Raw genomic sequence first — 13,537 nt, forward strand, 5'->3', positions numbered from 1 at the left:
CCTGGATGCTTATTCTTGAATATCTTTTGGTCTTTTATACTTGTATGGTTCTTACTTTGTCATATATAGGTATATTTTGTTTATTTAGACCAATTTCTAATTGTCTTCAGAAAGCATCAAAGACTGAAGACTAGGTAATTTATTTTCAATGTGTAGTATTAACTGCTGTGCTGTATATACATTTTATATTTATGTCAGGAAAGGGTTGCAGAGGGGTGCTTTAGAACCACCTTTTCAGCTCTAAATAGCTATTGTGTACATATGGTAAGGTACTGCTGCTTAACAATTAGTAACTGCTTTGATGAAACTAAATTACATGTTTAAGTTCCCATCAGGAAGTCGCTTCACATATCTGTATTAATGTATTCAAGGCTTGAGAAGGAAAGTTAATTTTCCAGCTTAAATATTTAATTCAAGCTTAAAATTTAGTCTGTAATTAGAGCTCCCAAATGGCAGGAACATGGAGTATTTGTCCATTTTAATTAGATTGTTGTTTACCTATTAATTATATATCATATCTTGTCATATAGTTTTGATGGTAACAGATGGTGCTGGGAGTTAGTAAGGGTTTGAACAAAATAAGATTCCACATGATTTATTAAGTTGCACTTTATTAGTGAGTGGTCTGCTTTAGTCAGGTTATTCTCCCAAATAAGGACTGTGAAACATTTCACTAATTTTGGTAATTATTCTTTTGTGGACTCTTAAGAAATATTGAGCATAAAAAGTCTGAGATGAGAGATGTCTATTTAGAAACAAAATGAATTACTGGAGGCATCTTTATATTTAAGGAATATATATTACCAAATCATATAATTGGTATGAAGTTTAATGTATTTTGCTAGGACAGTGTTAGGGAAGCAAAATTTCATGTGTTGGTAAAAATGTAGGCATAGGAAATGTTTTATATATGTATATAAAATTATGATTTAGGATAGGAGAATAATAAGATGGTGATTTAGTTATGTATATCAAAGACATTCCTTTCCTGCCGTTTGAATTTAACAAAAAGACTAGGTTCTTTGTTTACCAAAATATTCTAAGAGGAGTTCTAGTGTCTAGTGAAGTCGAACAACAGAATTTCCATATTCAAAAAGTAAATGTCAACTAAATAGACCTTCTAAGTTTGTTTATTCAAGATTTTATTAATTTTTCTGGTTAACTACCCAGTGTTCTAAAAGGAATAAATTTTATTTATGTGTATATGCATATATATGTGAAGGGATACAGACAGTAAAACAGAGAGGAGAGGGAAAGAGAAAAGGAAGGAGGGCTTAAAATTTTCAGCTTTTAGTCTTAGGTAGTTTATTTAAAATTTATTGGAATCCTTAATATCATTAGCTTTGGTTTGTGTTACTATTTATTAACTCTTAAGGTTCTTATTTTGAAATTGATGATGAGTGTTTTATAGCAAAAAGTAAACAGAAGGCCCTACTTTTATTAATTTAAAGATTTGCTCCAGAAGGGGATCCCTGATTCCTGTGTATCAGATCTTCAAAACTGTGGCCTTCTGTTACCTTTTACCTTCAGTAAGCAGCTTTGTTTTTGTTTGTTGTGTTTTGTCTTGTGTTGTTTTTGTATTTTAGTTTGTCCCTACTTATCAGTTTTTAGAAATAAAATTTGCTCTTGGTGACAAAACTATTAATAATAATTCTTTGTGGTGGGGTGGTATTTTAAGGTAAGTGCCTAATTCCACATGTTCACAGCAGACTGTAAGATGTGTAATCCATGAACTCCTAGTGTGTACAAAATGCTCACATAACTGAATATATTAAGCACTTAAGCTTATCTGTGTTACGGAATTGAGATCTTTATCACTATATATTACAGTGTCTTTAAAACTGATTTATTCAGGAAAGAACTAAGTGATTTTTTTCCTCTACTGAATGAGGAAATTGTCATTTTAATGTGGCTTTAGTTTCATGTTTTTCCTCCGTAGAATACTGAGTGCTTAAAAAGCAATCTCAAATATTGTGCTATAATGTTATAATATAGGAAGGATACTGCAGTATAGTTATAGTAATTAAAGAGACTATTGGAGGAAAAAATTATTTTTCATTTAGAATACCTGTAACCTTAGCTTGAAAGTTTGAATTTTTAACATTTCTTCCCTTTGTGAAAATGTGGGACTATATTTCCTTTGGCAAAGTTTTTCAAACGTAACCTACTAATTTTCAAAAACAGAAAAACACTAAAAGCATGTAAATTACTCTAATTTGAAAAGTTATCCTTTATAAAGGAATGAGATTATTTCTTTTTGTTAAATCATGTGAAATATCATATACATTGGTTGTGTTGTTTTATCTGAGGCAATAGATATATAAATAAACGACTATTTGTTGTTGTCAACAGAAATAGCAATTGAAAATAGAAATGAGGTTTTCTTTGCAGTTGATTCTTTTCAACTCCTGGCCTATCACTTTGCTTCTTGGAAAGACTTTTATTTCAACAGCCAGCCATGCATATATTTACCTTTTCCAAAGAAAATTGTAGCACTGATTACTTTTTCTGTAATTATTATGGTCTTTCTTTTCTTAAAATAGCAATATATGAAAAATATTTAGGAAAATGTGATGATTGATGAATTAGTTTTACTACTTAATACTGCTTTCAAGCAACATAATCAGTTAACTGATACTCCTTAAGGACTTTAAACATAGTACACCAAAACTGTTACTGAATGAACAGCTAATGTGCTTTGGAGTAGTGACCATTTGGGAAAAGATGATTGTAGGATTGACCTCCTAGTGATATGCAATCAGTGTTTTTAGACAGTGTCTTAAAAAAGTTAATAGGTTCCATTAAATCCAGTTCCTTAGGCACACAAGTTTCCCCAGAACAGGTTTTAGGAGTAATAAGTACTGGGACAATAACAACTAAATACTAATTATTCTAAACATTAAAGAACAGAGGTTTTTTTTTTTTTTTTTCCTTCCTAGTAGAAAAACCTAACTTTAGAGTTCTCAACTTTCATTTTTTTCTTATATAATTGAGCAAAAGCACAACAAAAGTAAATATATGTTATATTTGATTTTGGGGCTCATTTTATTTTTTTCTTCTTTTTTTCCCACTCATGGTACTACTATGCATTGTGACAGGTTCAAAATTAAAAATAATCTGTAAGCGGGATGTTGAAATCATCATGATTTGATGTCTGGATGCTGATTTGTTTTTAACATACAGGAAAAATGATAGCCATTTGTCTATGCTGACTACTTAAAAGAGAGGTGAGGATTTGATGAGATCCTCAGTGGTAGTGGTGGGACATACATAGGGCATCGACTAGCATGGTGGGTAGGATGGGTGAATGCAGATTCTAAATATATTAGAAGTTCCTTGCCTGGAACTCCTACCTCCTTCTTTCTTTAAGAATCAGTTCAAATTTATTTCTCTCGTAAAATATCTTAGCTTGTACATTCATTGTCACTTTGTGTGTACACTGATCATATTGAATTATGATTGTTTACATGTCTGTTTTCCATTAAACTGTAGGCCCATGAAGCTTAAGGGGGGGTAGTAATTTATTTATATTTTTGCGTCCAATGTTTTCAGCACAATGATTTGATTCATAATAGATGTATAATAAATGCTTGTTAAAAGATGAATAAAAGTATTTCATTTTATAGGGTATGGCTATCATGAAAGAGAATGCAGTAGATCTGTGAGGAGCTCTGTAAAGTTTTTCAACTTTTAAGTAATGATAAAAATATTTTTATAAGGCAATGTCTGGGTTGTTTTCTTTTCCAATTTGCTTTTCCAGGTTCAACTATCTTTATTTTTTGCTAATGTATAAGTACTTCATGTGTTTGCTAAAATAGTCAAACAGTACCGAAATGTATGAAGTTAAAAACCACTTGTAATTCTTTCCCCAGTGATGACCATTGTTTCTTACTTGAATATGTCCTTCCAGACTGCTTTTTAAAAATATCTTTGTCTTCTCTCATTTCCTTTTAAAATTTTATAAGCCCTTTCTAAAGATACTGTTTTGAAATCTTAATTCTTTACTCTTCACATTGTGAGTCTATAACCTTATATTATACAGAATGTACTTTGAGAATTCCAGGTGACATTTTCAGACCTTAAGTGTACTTCATTTTGAAATATATTTTTGCCTTTGCTTCTATGATATTATGCCTTCCTGATTTTCCTGATTCATTGTGTTGTATTCCTCAAGATCTAGTGCTTTTCTCTTCTCACTATACCCTTCTCTTGGCAATCTAGTCTGTGTCTATGACTTCAGTTAACCACTTTGTATGCAGGACTCCCAAGTTAACAGATCCAGCCTAGGCTATTGTTATGACCTCCAGGCCTGCATATCTATCTATCTATTTGATGTCACTTTTCTTGGATTTCATGATGGTTCCTCAAATTTGACGAGTCTAAATTTAAGTTTATTATATTCTTCCTTTGTTCAGTCCTTCTCTGTTTAGTTTTCCCAATTTTAGTCAAGAATATCTTTCTATCCAGTTGTGCAACCAGAAAACTCTCTTACCATAACTAATCCATCAACAAATATCCCCTGATCATGTACGTAACTGATATATTTACGGATTTGTTTGGGACTTCGTTTTAATCTGTTGATCTGTATGTCTCTCTTTACACAAACCTTACACCTTTAAGTAACAGGATTTATTGTTTTTCTACATTATAGGGCTATTCCCTTTATATCATTATTCTTTTAAAAATTGTAGGTATTCTCAGACAATTTACATGGACTTCAGAATCTTCCTGCCGTCTTCTGTCTCACAGTCCCTTTGGAATTTTTATTAGATTTGCATTAGATGTATCAATTACTTTATAGAAAATTTATATATGCCAATAATAAGCATTCGCATCCAGGAGTATGTTGTGCATCTTGATTTGCCATTTGGGTCCTTCAAACAAGTCACACTTTTTTTTTATATCTAGGTTTTCATAATGCACCAAGACTGTTGTTGCCCTTGTGCTGGGTTATTTTAGTTATGGTTGGTATTGGTTTGTTTGGTGTTTAGCACAGTCCCTGGCATATCACTCACAGTAAATATTAAGTTTTGAGCAGTGTTTAGTGTATAGGGAATCTTTCTTTCTTTCTTCTTTTTTTTTTTATAAGTCATGCAGTCTTATTTTATGATTTAAAATTTTTTAAATTTGATTATCTTCAGTTTTTGTAGACACTATTAGGTGCAAATTATAATTTTGTCTTCCTTTTAAAATTTATACTTCTGATTTCTTTTACTTGACCTACTGGGTTGGGTAAAATCTCTCTAACAATGTTGAATTAATAGGATTGGCATTAATAGCTAATATCTTTAGGTGTCTGTGTTTAAATGGCAAAATCCATTTATGTTTTGCATTATAAATGCTATCTATGAGTTTTTTTTTCACCCTAATGCTGTATTGATGCATGGAAGTTTTATATTTTGTTTGCTTAGTTTATTTTTATTTTAATTTAGTTAATTAAATTTTTTTTAGAGATGGAGTCTCACTCTGTCATCCAGTCTGGAATATAGTGGTGCAGTCATAGCCCATTGTAGCCTCCATCTCAAGGACTCAAGAGATCTTCCCTCAGAGGCCTCCCAAGTAGCTGGGATTACAGGTATGTGCCATCATACTCTGCTAATTGAAACAAAGTATTTTTTTAATCAAAGGTTTGCCACATTGAGTGACACATTGTTACGTCTTTTTTCCTTTAGTTGACTTACATAATCAGTTAATAGACTTTCTAATCTTTGCCCTTGCATTTTTGAAAAGATTACTTCTTGTTCATGGTGTATTGTGAGATCGTTCCTCTTGTGCTCTCTTTGTCATGTTTTGGGGTTAGGATCATGCCAACATAAAATGAACTGGAAGTTTCTTTCTTTTTGGAAATTTGTCCTTTCTTAGAACAGATTTGTCCTTTCTTATTTTTTATTTCATTTAGCTCTTCAAATTTGTTGGCCTAAAGCTGTACATAATCTTCACCCTCCCGCTCCAGTGTTTAAATAATCTTATTGAGGGCTGGTATTATATTATCTTTCTTGCTGTTACTAAGAATACTTTGTTTTTTCCCCTTCCACTTGGTCAACTTATCAAAATTTAGTCTATTTTAATGAGCTTGCAAAGAAGGAAAGAACTAGCTTGTTTGCTTCTCTGTCTGCTATTTTATTTGGTTTATTTTGTTTTTATAATCTTCTTAAGATAAGTGCTGGCTCATTTATTTGTTATATTTTCTTTTGTTTTACATTTAACAGAGTGCTAATTTACGATTTTTTTGCTCTTACTAGAGCTTTGATTGAACCCTCTAAGTTTTTACATGTATATGTAAAAAAGTGTGTGTATCATTTGTATGATATGTGTATGAAATTAATTTGCTTTAATTAGCTTTCAACCTTTTCATCATAACATAGATCACAGATACAGAAAACCATTCAAAACAAATATATGTCTTGGTGAATTATTTTAAGGTAAACATGCTTGTAATTATTACTTAAGTCAAGAAATAGAACTTTACCAGCCACTGCAGAAGCTCTTCAATGTGTTCTATGCCAGTCACAACCCTCTTTTTCCCTCCAAAAGTAACTTCTGACTTTCAGAATAATAAATTATTTCTGTTTCTTTATTTTTTTTTTTTGAGACGGAGTCTTGCTCTGTCGCCCAGGCAGATCTCAGTGGCGCAATCTCAGCTCACTGCAAGCTCTGCCTCCCGGGTTCACGCCATTCTCCTGCCTCAGCCTCCTGAGTAGCTGGGACTGCAGGCGCCCGCCACCGCACCCGGCTAATTTTTTTGTATTTTTAGTAGAGACAGGGTTTCACCATGTTAGCCAGGATGGTCTCGATATCCTGACCTCGTGATGTGCCCACGTCAGCCTCCCAAAGTGCTGGGATTACAGGCGTGAGCCACTGCGCCTGGCCCTATTTCTGTTTCTTTATGGTTTTGTCACTTAAGTGTGCGTCTCTAGACACTATAGTTTAGAATTGTTCATGTTCACTTCAAAAAAGTTTTTTTGTTTATTTGTTTTTTTTTTTTTTTTTTTTTTTGAGATGGAGTCTTGCTCTGTCACCCAGGCTGGAGTGCAGTGGTGTCTATCTGCTCACTGCAACTTCTGTCTCCCTGGTTCAAGCTATTCTCCTGCCTCAGCCTCCCTAGTAACTAGGATTACAGCTGTGGGCCACGACGCCCAGCTAATTTTTGTATTTTTAGTAGAGATGGGGTTTCACCATGTTGGCCAGGCTAGTCTTGAAGTCCTGACCTCATGATCTGCCCGCCTCAGCCTCCCGAAGTGCTGGGATTACTCCCAAAGTGGTGTGAGCCACGGGACCCGGCCTCCCCTGCGCGCCCCCCCTCCCCCCGCACTTTTTTTAGACAGGATTTTACTCTGTTGCCCAGGTTGGAATGCAGTGGCATAATCACAGCTCATTGCAGCCTTGAACTCCTGGGCTCAAGTGATCCTCCTGCCTAAGCCTCCTGAGTAGCTAGGACTACAGATGCATACCACCATGGACCATGGCTGGCTTATTTTTAATTTTTTTTAGAGACACGGTGTCTCATTTCATTGCCCAAGCTAGTCTTGAGCTCCTGGCTTCAAGTGATCCTCCCGACTCGTCCTTCCAAAGTGATGGGATTGCAGGGGTGAGCCACTGAGTCTGGACTATATTTTCCTTTGAAGACTTTCTTAAGCAGTAGGTTTTTCCCTCCAGCCCTTTCTTTTCTTTATATGTTATTCACTGAAGTACCTGAGTTGTTTGACCTGCTGAGTTCCCTACAATCTGTATTTTGTCCATCTTGTATTCATGGTGAAGTTAAACATTTTGTTCTATATTTTTTTCTAAGTTGGCAGGTAGGGTCAGAGTTTGATTACATTTAAACTTAATCCCTTTGATAGAACTGTAGGTGCCATTGTATTTTCTCATCAGGAGGCACATAGTGTCTTTTTAAAATTTTAAATGTTGGCAGGTATTGATTCTCAAAGCGTGCATCCATTAACTCATCATGTCATATGTTATATAGTGTTTTTGTTATGTAAAGTAACTAGAAATGAAATCTGTTTCCATTTGATTATCTAACAGGGACTTTTTTGTCATTAAGTAAGTCTAGATTTGGCCGGGCGAGGTGGCTCACGCCTGTAATCCCAGCACTTTGGGAGACTGAGGTGGGTGGATCACGAGGTCAGGAGTTCGAGACCAGCCTGGCCAATATAGTGAAACCCGTCTCTACTAAAAATACAAAAAATTAGCCGTGCATGGTGGCGGGCACCTGTAGTCTCAGGTACTTGGGAGGCTGAGGCAGGAGTATCGCTTGAACTCAGGAGGCAGAGGTTGCAGTGAGCCGAGATCATGCCATTGGACTCCAGCTAGGGCAACAGTGCGAGACTCTGTCTCAAAAAAAAAAAATAAAAATAAAAAAAATTCTAGATTTGTGTTGTGGTCAGTGAATGTGAATTCTACATTCTCACAGTGTATGAATATGATCTTTATCTCCTCTTACATAAGAAAATTTGCAAATGTCCTATGGCATTTGTAAAGATTTACCTTATTTTGCTTGTCATTTAAATGTTTTAGGCTGGGCTTGGTGGCTCATGCCTGTAATACCAGCACTTTGGTGGGAGTCCAAGGTGGGCAGATCACTTGATGTCAGGAGTTTGAGACCAGCCTGGCCAACATGGTGAAACCCCATCTCTACCAAAAATACAAAAAATTAGCTGGGTGTGGTGCTGCATGCCTGTAATGCCAGCTACTTGGGAGGCTGAGGCAGGAGAATCGCTTGAACCTGGGAGGCAGAGGTTGCAGGCAGCTGAGATGCCACTGCACTCCAGCCTGGGCAACAGAGCAAGGCATCGTCTTAAAAAAGAAAAAAAAGTTTTTTATATATATAGCTATTAAAAATGAAGATTTATTTATTTATTTATTTATTAGAAAGAGAATAGGAAATAGACCATAAAATATTTAGGAAATTGATGCGGAAAATATGGAGAATGAAAGATTTAGTTTCTATATTGTGATTGAAGGCTGAAAGATTTCGTTTCTGTATTGTGATTGAAGGCTGAGAGTGTGATTAAACATACGATTTAGAACAGGGTTTGATTAAATCTGGCCCATGAGCTAAATCTGGCCTGACATCCATTTTTGTACAACCTACAAACCAAGAATGGTTTTGTTTTAAAACAGTTTAAAAAATTCAAAGGAGGAATGCAATTTATTGACATATGAACATTATATGAAATTCACATTTGTGTCCATAAATAAAGTTTTATTGTAACACAGCCATGCTTATTAGTTTACAGTAAAGTTAAGCAGTTGCAACAGCTACTGTATGGCCCACAGAGCCTAAAATATTTACTATATCTAGTTGTTTTTCAGAATAATGTTGCCAATACCTAGCTGAGAACAACCCCTTTTTCCTCATCTTTCTCACTCCCATTTAATCTGTTATTCACAATAAATAATTTCTTGTGGGAGAACTTTTTGAAAAATATTCCCATATATAACTATGAATTCAACCTGTTCATGACTGTTAGTTTTTGATCACATCGAAATTCATTATTTTTTTTTTTTTTATTATTTTGTTATTTATTGTTATTGGATACTTTTAAAATAGAAGTCCATTTTATATTGACTATGTTATTAAATCAGTGACTTTTCCTAAATGCTTTTCACACAGTCTTGGCAATTATTACTATTAAATTATAATTTAAGGTGATAATTTTATATTATATAGTTGGTTACATTTGTGTTTTCCATAAAGATTTCCTTATTTACATAAACTGACATTGCACCTTAAGTAAACGAATTGTTGAAATCATTCAGAGAGCAAATCCTTTCAGGTTTTGGGATAATATTGTGATTTTATTAAGGGTTAAATTTTAGAGTTGACTTCTTATAATGTCATAGTTTGTTGTTTTTAGGAGCTATAAAATAGAATTATAGTAGAACAAGGGTTCTTGAAAAAGTACTCTGGTAATATGTATATGGGTAGACAGAAGAACTTGGTTGTTGGAAACCATGCATATGGGTTACTCCAATCTGCAAGAGATAGGTTTTGCATCATGAAAATTTCTAATGTTTTCATAACATGATTGTGCTGGGTAATCAGAAAGCCAGGACTGACTCATTCTTAGAAATTCAGGATACCCCTGTTTTGTTTTGGTGTGTAGCTGTGTCTTTCTCTGTGTCTGTATCCTGATTGTTTTACTTAAATTTCTGATATTTATGTCCTGATAAATTTTAAAATGTTAATTTTTAACATTAAAGAAAAATCTTCCTATAGCTGTTGCTTGGTTCAGATACAAAGAACAAAAAGTAGCTCAGCATGGTTGCATGTGTCTGTGATCCCAGCCACTAGGGAAGGTGAGGTGGGAGGATCACTTGAGCATGGGAGGTTGAGGCAGCAGTGAGCAGTGACTGTGTCACTATACTCTGGCCTGGGTGACAGAGTGATACCCTGTCTCAAAAACAATGACCACAACAACAAAAACAAAACAAAGAATGCCAGAATGTAGACCACAAATGAAAGTTGCAGTGAAAGCAAGCAAAATATATTTCCATTTTAATGCTTGTTAGCAGCAAATTGCATTGTTAAACTTTATATTTTTATTTGGAAAAGTGATGTATCGGCACACAAACTTCTTATCCTCAACAACATACATCCAAATGGAATGTTAAGCTATTGTGTGGCAAAGTAGCTCTGAGAAAACGGAGACTATCACTCTTGGTTTTTTTTCTCACATACATAGGTTTCATAGCTATCTTGTTTCTAAAATTGTTCATGGAAAATTTCTTAATTTTTGTTATGATCAGTTACTGATGTATAAATATCTGGTTCTATTTACCAACAAATAGTTAGAATTGATACTTGCTCTTTGACTAATCAGTTAAACATTTATCAGCACTAATATGCTTTTCATTCATGTTAAGCAGTTGTTTTTATTTTTTATTTTTATTTTGTGTTGAGGGAGGAAGGTACTTTAGGTTGTGCGACATGAATTTTGTAGCAATATAAAAATGTAAATTTGTTTTGGCTTTTCCTACTCTGACTTTTCCTACATGTGTGTTTACCAATGTCTTCAATGGTTTTCTTCTACTTGTTTATTCTTTTATTTCTGTTTGTATTCATCAAAACAAAAGAAGTGGTCAGTGAGTATAGTTCACTTCTGTATGTAAATTATTGTTCTAAGGCAGTTAATAATGGTAACTTCATGCTATTAAGGGTTCTGTAGTATATAGCAATCATTTATGGAAAGTTTTCTTAAGTAAATTGTTAATAAAAATAATTATATTATCAAAATTTGAAAATGAGTTACCTTTTTGATAAATCTGAGCTAATTTAAGATTATCTTTTAAAAATGTCACTCATGATCAGTTGCATTCTATTAAACTTTCAGGGATGGGACAGAAAGGTATGCAGCAAGACATGCCAAAATCAAACCTTATGCTCTTGGAGATTATTCTGATATTAGCTTGTAAGATGGCATCAAGAGGAGAAACCAAAGGTGTAGAGGCAGGCTTAGTAGTTATTGTAATGTCTGTGGTAAGCAATGAGGAGAGCCTAAATTGAGTAATGACTAGTCATGAAAAGGTGAAGATGATGATGAAAATACAGGAAATGGAAATGAATTTTAAACCAATAGAAATTTCTTACTTTTTGGTAGGCTTAAAAACAAACTAGGCCAAGCACGGTGGCTTGTGCCTGTAATCCTAGCACTTTGGGAGGCCACGGCGGGTGGATCACCTGAGGTCAAGAATTCAAGACCAGCTTGGCCAACATGGTGAAACACTGTCTCTACTAAAAATACCAAAAGATCAGCCGGTTGTGGTGGTGCATACCTGTAGTCCCAGCTACTTGGGAGACTGAGGCAGGAGAATCACTTAAACCTGGGAGGCAGAGGTTGCAGGGAATTGAGATTGCGCCACTGCCTGGGTGACAATGAGACCCTGTCTCAAAAAAAAAAAACCAAAAACCAAACTATTGGATACCAGCAATTTCAATGGTTAGACATGTAAACCAAACATAAAATTCTAAGCTCCCCAACCAACTGAATGGATCCTCTTGTTGTCCAAGGGGATTCCAAAGAACTCCAAAAATCTTGCTCACGCCATGGCAGGAATGGAAAGATCTGTCATGGCTTGTTTGTACTCTTCTTGCTTTGGAGTTCAGGCACAAAACTGAGCAGCATTAACATTAAAATAGAGATTATAAGACTGACAAAACAGACTCTTTGTAGCACTAAGATAACAAATACCACCCTGACTGTAGTATATATAGCATCGCATGACAGATAGCAGGCCCTGTAAGAAATCAAAGTATTTTACCCCATATTTAACATATTTTGAAATGGCCCTTCAGGGTTCTCTCTTGTGGGAGAAGTTTACATTCTCAATAGAATCCCATTCCCATTCCCTTCCCAGCTGTTTTTCTGATCCTGAAGAGATTAGCTGAGAGTCCAATACCTTTTAAAGATTTAATAGGAAACAGTTGCCATCTATGGCCTCTACATAACTCTTTTAACTAATTGCCAACCAGAAAATCTTTGAATCCACCTATGACCTGGAAGCCCCCTTGCTTGGAGATGCCCCGCCTTTCTGGACCGAACCAGTGTATACCTCACGTATATTGATTCATGTCTTATGTATCCCTAAAATGTATAAAATCAAGCTATAAACCCAGCCACCTTGGGAACATGTTCTTAGGACCTCTTGAGGCTGTGCCACGTGTCATGTTCCTTAACTTTGGCAAAATAAACTTCTAAATTGATTGAGACTTGTCTCAGATACATTTTGGTTTACAGAGTTAATAAATTCATTGTCAACTTGCATTAGAAAAAGAAGCACAAGGCCCGGCGCAGTGGCTCACGCCTGTAATCCCAGCACTTTGGGAGGCCTACAAGGGCAGATCACAAGGTCAGGAGATCGAGACCATTTTGGCCAACATGGTGAAACCCTGTCTTTACTAAAAATACAAAAATTAGCTGAGCGTGGTGGCATGTGCCTGTAATCCCAGATACTCGGGAGGCTGAGGCAGGAGAATCGCTTGAACCTGGGAGGCGGAGGTTACAGTGAGCCGAGATCACGCCACTGCACTCTAGCCTGGTGACAGAGTAAGACTCTGTCTCCCAAAAAAAAAAAAAGAAAAGAAAAGAAAAGAAAAGCACAGATATTAAATATATGAAAGGAAGAGATAATGGAAGGGCTTTATGAATTACAAGGAAACTGTCAGTGATACAAGCATGGAAAGATTTTAGGGAGAAAGTAGATGTGGTTTTTAATACCCAAATTCTACATGCCCTACAGGCCAAATCCCATTTGTGTAAAGCTTTTAGTCAGTACCCAAGTGCAGAAAAGTGCTTCATGATGGGAGAGAATAAAGAATGTATGTATTATTCGTCAATAACCTTCGTTGGTTTTCTGGAACATGTTCCTGTGCATAACATAACAAAAGAATAATAAGAAAGAAAAGTTGTATCCTTGTGCTTCACTTCAACCAGAGTATGTCCAAACTAAGCCTCTTAGATAAAATTTCCTGCCTACGGTAGTGTTTTCTTTTGCCATTTCACTATCCTTTGAGGACATGTACCAGCTCCATCCC

At 35.2% G+C, this 13,537-nt stretch overlaps 1 protein-coding gene across 1 annotated transcript in view; it reads left to right on the plus strand.

The window, feature by feature from the left end:
- The window catches only part of TBC1D5 (TBC1 domain family member 5), a 564,828-nt gene that overhangs the window by 154,213 nt on the left and 397,078 nt on the right, over positions 1-13,537 (plus strand). The window contains exon 3 of the mRNA XM_074030923.1: positions 5,452-5,575. The gene's annotated coding sequence lies outside the window, so the exon portion shown is untranslated. The remainder of the gene's footprint in view (positions 1-5,451; positions 5,576-13,537) is intronic.

Source organism: Macaca fascicularis, chromosome 2 (genome assembly GCF_037993035.2).
Source record: "Macaca fascicularis isolate 582-1 chromosome 2, T2T-MFA8v1.1".
Lineage (NCBI taxonomy): Eukaryota > Metazoa > Chordata > Mammalia > Primates > Cercopithecidae > Macaca > Macaca fascicularis.